The 8,698-nt window shown below is 40.9% G+C and overlaps 1 pseudogene; it reads right to left on the reverse strand.

Moving 5' to 3' along the window:
• Window positions 1–6,746: 6,746 nt before the first annotated feature.
• On the reverse strand, window positions 6,747–7,368 carry LOC149045870 (uncharacterized; annotated as a pseudogene).
• Window positions 7,369–8,698: the final 1,330 nt, after the last annotated feature.

An 8,698-nucleotide genomic window follows, 5' to 3' on the forward strand; every position in this document is an offset into this window, starting at 1 on the left:
AATAAGATGATCCCACATATGTGAGATCACTTGGGGTGGCTATATGGTCTTACCCCCATCCTAGCATCAGCACTGCACTGATGAGGCCCAGAAGGCCGAAACAGTACTGAAAGCTTCTCGGCCTCTTGGGTAAGGTTAAAAGGCTTATGAAAAGTTTATTTTCCTTGCTTTTGCAGCAATTGGTCAACATGGACAGCCAGGAAAGTGAAAATATCAGCCAGTTTACTACAGATAACTCGACAGCGAATCCAGGAGACGTCGTAGACGCAAGCGTGGTAGAAGGTTCACAGTCCTGGGGCGCAGACGTGGAAATCGAAATCCCTGAGGTACTAAAAAATCTGGAATATAAGGGTGTGAAATTTCAGGCCGTGCCTTTTTTGAATGCTCCTAGTCAAAGTAGAATCACGAAGGATCGCTCTATTTATTTTAGCGTTGATACAACCGTCACATCGCAAATAATTCTCGAAGCTTTTGACGCGGCAGAAATCGATATTGACGCTATCACCGGAATCCAGAGAAAGGCGTCCAATAGATCTTGGATCGTGACTTTTAAGAGCCGTGCAGCTAAAGAAGCCGCTCTTGAAACACCTTTTGTCGTGATTGCCGGTCTCAAAGTGTTCCTGGGCGACTGCGAAAATCGTTTGGTCCTCGTCAAGATCCATGAAGCCCCCGCTGAACTACCCGACACTGCCGTGATTGGCCGACTCAGCCACTACGGTCGTGTCCTTTCATTTCGGCGCGACAAAATTGCACAACATATCGAGAATGGAGTAAGAACGGCTCGAATGGCGCTACATCGAACTATCCCTGCCAACATCAACATAGCTGGTGAACCTATCAAAATATGGTACCCAAATCAGCCAAAAGCTTGCCGGAATTGTGGAGCTACTGACCACATGGCCAAAGACTGCTCCGCAGTCCGTTGTTTTAATTGTGAATGCCCTGGGCATCGAGCTCAAGAATGTAAAGACTCGCCAAGATGTTCCGTTTGTTTAGCGGACAACCATTCCATGCCTCAATGCCCCTTCCTGCTCTTCAGCGCGAACGTCGATAGTGAGCCAACGCCACCTAAAACTGAAAAGGAAAAGAAACAAGAGCGAGCCCAGCGCGCCAAGGAAAGAGAAGAAAGGCAGAAAAAACTACAACAACAGAGAGAACAACAGCGACAACAAGAAGAACAACAGAAATTACTAGAAAAGCAGGAACAGCAAGAACAACAGAAACAACAAGATCAAGAGAAACAACGAGAACAACAACGCGACGAAGGTAGAAGAGAACGACCAAGAGAACGAAGAGACGAGCGAGAACGAAGAGATGACCGGAGAGACGACAGAAGAGAGAGAGATAGAAGCGATCGAGATTATTAACGCGGCCGCGATGACCGCGATAGATCTTCCCGCCGTGACCACTCTGGCTCCGAAACTGATGATGATGGATGGGAGAAAGCTAAACCTAGGAGAAGGCGGTACAGATATTAATTTTTTATTTATATTCAATGAGTAAGCTTAAAATAATTTCTCTAAATGTGCGAGGACTCGGGTCCTCCAGTAAAAGTCGAAAAATTATTCAAGAATTAAATTATTCAAACTGTGACATAATCCTTTTACAAGAAACACATGTCTCATGCAAAAAACAAGCGGAGGAATTCGAAATACTCTGGCGCGGCAAATGTCTGTGGTCCTTCGGGACTGGCAGGTCTGCCGGTGTTGCCATCCTCTTTTCTCTAAACTTTCCAGGCAAAATTATCCGTTTTTTGACCGATTCCGAAGGAAGAATATTGAGCTTACTCATTGACTACTATAATTCTAAACTAAATTTAGTAAACATTTACTCTCCCAATACTATTTCGGATCGTAAAAGTTTTTTCTCTTGTCTGCACAATCACTTTCTCCCCCAAGGGGACCTAGTGATCGGGGGAGACTTTAATTGTGTGGACAATGTCCTAGATAAATTAAATTGTTCCGCCATCCTATTGTCTGATCAAAAACTTCTCCGATCCCTTTGTGCTGACTTCTCACTTACAGACATTTGGCGCAAAAACAACCCGCGCAAAGTAACTTTCACCTGGTCTAATAAAGACCATACCCAGGCATCTAGAATTGACCGCTTTCTCGTCGCTAAAGGCTTAACCCTAGTAACGAAATGTAATATTCTTCCATGCGTATACGACCTATCCGATCATGACTTTGTAAAAATTGAACTAACGACTAACCCTTCTAATCACGGTCCTGGAATTTGGAAGTTTAACAGCTCTTTACTCTCAGATGTAGAATTTAAAAACATTATGTCAAAATCGATTAACAACTTCAAGCTTAAAATCCCCGAATTCGCCTCCCTTCGCGAATGGTGGGATGCTCTAAAAATTGAAATCCGCAAAACAAGTATTTCATACTGTATCCGTAAACAGAGAACAGCAAATGCCAAAAGAATCCTAATTACTAAGCAATTAACCCATGCTAAAAACGCTTTACATTCTAATCGCTTAAATAACCCAGGTGTAATTAGCGATTTGGAAAGCCAATTGTCCTCTCTGATCTCGAAAGAAGCCGAAGGAGCTAAAGTCCGCTCCCGAGCACAATGGTTCGAAGAAGGTGAGAAACCAACACGCTATTTCTTCCGTCTGGAGAAAAAACGAGCTGACATGAATAGTTTTGAATCTTTTTTTGACGAGAACGGTGTTCTCAGAAATTCTCAAAATGATCTTGAAAGAATTTTAACCAATTTCTACAAGAATTTATTCACCCAAGATCCTCTTGATATGCGAATTCAAACTGAAATAATTGACGGCCTCGAATTTTCACTGACTGATTATGAGCGCAATCTATGTGAAGGCCCTTTTTCTAATAAAGAATTACTTACTGCATTGGAAGGCCTTCAGACCGGCAAGTCACCCGGTTCTGATGGTCTCCCAACAGAATTTTACTCGTGTTTTTGGAACGATTTGAGCGAATCTCTCCTTTCTGTTTTGAACGAGGCCTTTCTTGCTGGCTCCCTCGCGGATAGCCAGTACGAGGGCCTCCTACGACTCATCCACAAAAAAGATGATCGACGCCTCGCAAAAAATTGGCGCCCAATTTCCTTGTTAAACACTGACTACAAGTTAGCATCTAAAATCATCACTGAACGATTGAAAAAAGTCATGAACTCCATCGTGCATTCAGACCAAACGTGCGGCGTGGTCGGCCGCACTATCTTCTCAAATTTGGCCTTACTTCGTGATGCCCTCGACATGATTGACAAAACTAATGAACCGGGTATTCTCATTTCCTTAGATCAAGAAAAAGCTTTTGACCGAGTTGACCACGAATTCATGATGAGAGTATTGCGTAAATTTGGTTTCGGCCCCTCCTTTTGTAGGTGGGTCGAACTATTTTATTCTAAAGCCTTCTCTAGAATCATTGTTAATGGCTCCCTGTCCCCCCCTGTCCACTTAAGAAGAGGGGTGAGACAAGGATGCCCATTATCTCCTCTCCTTTATGTGCTAGTTTCAGAAGTATTATCAACGCAAATCCGTAATTGTAAAGATATTGAAGGTTTCCTGCTCCCCGGAGCAGGGGGCCTTCAATATAAAATATCCCAGTACGCTGACGATGCTACTTGCATCTTAAAATCCGAAGGATCTCTTTCTTCACTTCTCCGAGTCGTATCAAAATTTGAACAAGGATCTGGCGCTAAACTGAACACGTCCAAATCTGAAGCAATGTGGTTAGGAAAATGGCGAACTAGAATTGAATCTCCCTATGGCCTCAAATGGGTCACTAAAATGAGAGTGCTTGGTGTTTACTTCTCAAACGGCCTCGTCAATGTTGACGACGACAATTGGCGGGCCAAATTAGACAAACTAAGTTCGGTTCTAAATCTTTGGAAACAAAGAGACCTGTCTTTTATCGGTAGGACCTTAATTGTAAATACTTTAGGCGCAAGCCGTTTATGGCACGTTGCTAAAGTCATCCCCCCACCCCGTTGGGTGCACGATAGCTTTAAGTCGATCATTTGGCCTTTTATCTGGAGAGGAAAAATGGAAAATGTTAGTCGCGATCGCTGTTGTGCGCCCCCATCATCCGGGGGCCTCAACGTCGTTAATTTTAAAGCTAAGTGCGCTAGCCTGCGCCTTTCTGTTTTTTCCAGTTTAAGAGATGACTTTGGCACATCCAAATGGCATTACCTAGCTCGATATTTTTTAGGACATAAGCTAACTATTCTAGATCCCCGTTTTTCTTTTCCCACCAATTCTGCTCCCTCTTCCTTCCTTCCTTCCAATTACTACCGCCTTTGTCTAGATAATTTCCGTACCTTGCATCAGAAAACTGGTGCCTTACCTGATTTACTCACCGGTAAGAATTTATATCTTTTGTTGCTTGACCCCGTCTGCGTTGCACCCCGGTGCTCCGGTTTTTGGGCGTCTGCTATGGACCGCCCCATCAATCGTTGGGCCTGGGTGTGGCGCAAGTCTCGCCTAAAGCTAATTGAAAACAAGAAGAACGATCTAATTTGGCTATTGATCCATAGAATGATCCGCGTAAGATATCTCCTTAAGTCTTGGGGATACATCAATAATGACAAATGCGCGATCTGCGGAAAAACGGAAACTATTGAACACTGCTTCTTGGGATGTCCCAGAGTTGTGAAAGTCTGGGACCACTTCTCCCCCCTTTTCCGTGCTCTACTCGACTCCCCCTTCTCTATCTCCCCTACATCTATCTACTACCCTTTTTCCCTAGACAAATCTACCACCGCTATATCCTTATCTAACTTTCTCAAGGCAACCATCATATATTGGTGTTGGCTTGCCAGAAATAAAGCTACCTTCGAAGGTTCTCTTTTGAGCTCCAACGCGATTATAGACTTAATTAAGAAAGATGTCCAACTCAGAATTCTTAGTAACGACACTGATACCTTAAGGAATTTTTGGTCTTTTAAAAACGTACTTTGTTCGGTCGACGCTGGTAAGCCCACCTTCTTCCCCTCTCTTGCTCCCCCCTGAACCTTTGTATATAATAAAACTTGTTAAATCTCGCCCATGAGGGGTGCTTACTCCGGGCTACAGGCCCGCGCGCTGTTTGCGCCCCACATGGTCTGAAATATCTCTTTGTAAATAGTAAATAGAAAACTTTTAAATAGAACTTTGTTACCTCTTACAGGTGGGCGCTTACTCCGGGCTGTTATAGCCCGTGCGCTGTTCGTGCCGCCTGTAAGAGAAAATATCATTAGTTAATTGAGACCTGTAATTACCTAAATAACTCATAATTGAATTCGAATACTTTAATCAATTAGAATTGTAAATAGATATCATTGACGAAATAAAACTGCCTGGTCTCCAGGCTTTTATAAAAAATTAAAAAAAAGTACTGTCTGCAGTTAGATATAGCTCTTTGGCATACAAAGCTTTGCTTTCATGTCCAAATTGAGCACTCTACTAGGATGAGTCATTGCTGCTAGCATTATGCATGCTCACTAGTTTTTCTAGTTTGAGCACTCTGGCATGGCTTAGATGATCCCACATATGTGAGATCACTTGGGGTGGCTATATGGTCTTACCCCCATCCTAGCATCAGCACTGCACTGATGAGGCCCAGAAGGCCGAAACAGTACTGTCTGCAGTTAGTTATATATATATATATATATATATATATATATATATATATATATATATATATATATAAGACAACAACACCTCTGAAACATACATCGGACTCACAGAAACCAACTTCAAAACAAGACACAGAAATCACACCGCATCATTCCGCCACGCCAAGCACAAAAACTCTGCCGAACTTAGCAAACACATCTGGACACTCAAGAACGACAACATTGACTATTCTATCTCATGGCGCGTCTTATCATCTAACTCTCCCTACAACAGCTCCAGTAAAAGATGCAACCTCTGCCTAAAAGAAAAATTCCTTATAATTTACCGACCCGACCTCTCATCACTAAATAAGCGTAACGAACTCGTATCTTCATGCCGGCACAGAAACAAAGCGTTGCTACGCAACAGCTGAACTCTAAAGTTTTTAAGTTTACCGCGTATTATGCAAATTTCCCTAGTATATAAACGATAGTCACATGAATATTCTTTCATTAAACCCCTGAAGAGTGAAGCGATTCACGAAACAGGCTTGTCGGGAAACGTAGTTACGTCCTTTTTTCCCCTCATAATATTTATATATATATATGTTATATATGTGAAAGAATCAAAGAGGACGCATCGATTCTCTGTTACTCTGAGTTTCGCGCCTAAGCGCTCGTCAGACAGAAAAAAGTTCTGTCCGACGAGCGCTTAGGTGCGAAACTCAGAGTAACAGAGAATCGATGCGTCCTCTTTGATTCTTTCACTTATATATACTCAGCTCTGCTACCACAGCATTGAGCACTTTATGCCAAGGCAGACTCTACCCCCACATTTATATATATATATATATATATATATATATATGTTATAGATATATTCAGAGATTACAAAAGATAATTTACTATTTCACTTTTTCATTAATATTCACCAGTGCATTGAATATCATTATGAAGAGTTTACAGTAATATATAGATATGTATCTTATTGATATATACAGAGATTACAAGAAATGATTTGCTCTAATCTCAATTTACATTAATATACAAAACGTTGCATGCTGAATGCATTGCCATCAGAAATTATTATTGTCTTGAATGTTACCATTACAATCGTTGATATTAAAATTATATTAAAAGTATTAGACTAAAAGGAGTGATCGTAGTTACTGTTCATTTCACACATGCCGCGGCCAGTCATGCTCATTCCAGAAGCTATAATGAAAATCAATGGTGATTAATTCTTTCTGTAGGAATATTTTATTCCAAACTGTTTTTCAGAACTTATGATTGCCTCTACACGCTTGTTACCTTTGGTTTTTCTTTTCAAAAAGGTATTTTTACTCAGATTTTGATTAGTACAATCAGAAAATACCTTTCTCACTCTGTCATGAGAGGAGAAAGCAAACACACAGTTCTTTCGCGTTCGGTCAGCTATAACTCCGAAATTTGTCCGCGAAACAATAGCTTCCGAAATTTAAAAAAGCTCTCTGTGCAGCTTTTCCTCCACGACCACCTTCCAGGCGTGTCTGACGGAACATCGTGAAGACATTCGTCGCTGAAATGTCTTAGGCCATCTATGGCTTGTCTTTGAAACATTGGAAAATAATCTCCCAAGATGTGTTTAAATCCGGTTCGGTTTTTGAAGTGTCGAACCGAAACTGGTGCCAGCAACCCTCTTAAATCATCCAGGGCTTCGCTTATATTATTAATTTGACCATCTTTGCCCGAAATTTCAGCTTCTGCGACTACAAGTGCACCACGAACAGTGTTCAAAAACACTCCACTAGCGTCCGCCATGTTTTGTTAGAAAAAAAAGCCTGTTTGAAGTTAGCCGCTGACGCATTACTTGAGCCCGTCGATTTGGCCAAATTAGAGCCGAAAAATCCCTAGCGTGGTTGAACATTCAATTACAGAGTAACATGTGGAAGGGAGAACTTATATATTAGACAGTACAGCACGTACACTGTAAGAAGACCTCATTCCCATTCGTAACCGCCATGGAAGTTTTCATTGAACCAAGTAACTCCTGAGGCAGCAGCGAGAAAATTGTTCGTTCATTGTTGTTGTATTGATCGCTTAATTTACTTATTCGGTTCCTATTTTCATTTCTAAACGTATTTCAATAATATACACAGTACATCGTGCTCAGAGTTTTAGTATTAAGGTAGCTGAAGATGGTTTTGATAACTTTAAACCAATTATATAATGTATTGACAGAAACATACTTTTATCATGTTCCCTTAAAAATGGTATCAAAATATTATCGATTTATTTTTAACATTTAAAGGTTATTTTTTATGACATAGATGGTTACCATAGTAAAACTACAGCCTCGCTTTTCCCTTTATTTGCTCGGTGATCCCCTATCTAATGTATATAAAATTGCATAAGCATGCTACCATTCATCTTTCTGGGCGCTTTTTCATCGGAAGGAAGGGGCTTAATCGAGGGGGGATTAGTGACAAACTATTAACCTGTTACGATTTAGCTGTAGTTGAAGTTTATAAAGTTACAAATTAAGTGTCAGTAACAACAGGTTTTCTTTCTATTCCTATTATCTAAGGAAGGAAGTGAGGCAAGAGGAAGGCGCTTATTCGAGGTGGGAAGGGGGGTGGTTTTTTGATATGTTGGCCAAGGGAGTGGGTGCTTATCCGAGGGAGGATGCTTATTAGAATGTGGGCTCTTATTCGAGGAAATACGATAGATGCAGTTCAGAGACATATTATTTTCCAGATGATTTGAGGTGGCTCTGTTTTCAAGAAACAACTGAAAAGTGTGGGGAGTTAAGATTCGACCAAAAGAATAAGTGATTAAAAGTATCTATATTTGTACGTCAATAGAAAATCTGCTCACCATGTCTGAGCTTTTGATCAGGATAATAATGATTTGCATTCACAAATAAAGAGTAATCATCAAACAATAGGCATGCGCATATTAACAGGTTATTTTTTTTTAGAAGGGCGTCAAGCACACACAAAAAAAATTGAAGTAAAGAAATGAAAGGAAAGAGAAGAAAAGCAAGATTCTTTCTCACCAGGTCAGTTACTTATTACCTTTGTGATAACGAATTAGCTATCCGCGCATTTATGTTTGGTCTACATTCAACGCCTGAACCTTAATTAAGTGA

The sequence above is a fragment of the Pocillopora damicornis genome, chromosome 5, assembly GCF_964200805.1.
Source record: "Pocillopora damicornis chromosome 5, jaPocDami1.2, whole genome shotgun sequence".
Taxonomy (NCBI): domain Eukaryota; kingdom Metazoa; phylum Cnidaria; class Anthozoa; order Scleractinia; family Pocilloporidae; genus Pocillopora; species Pocillopora damicornis.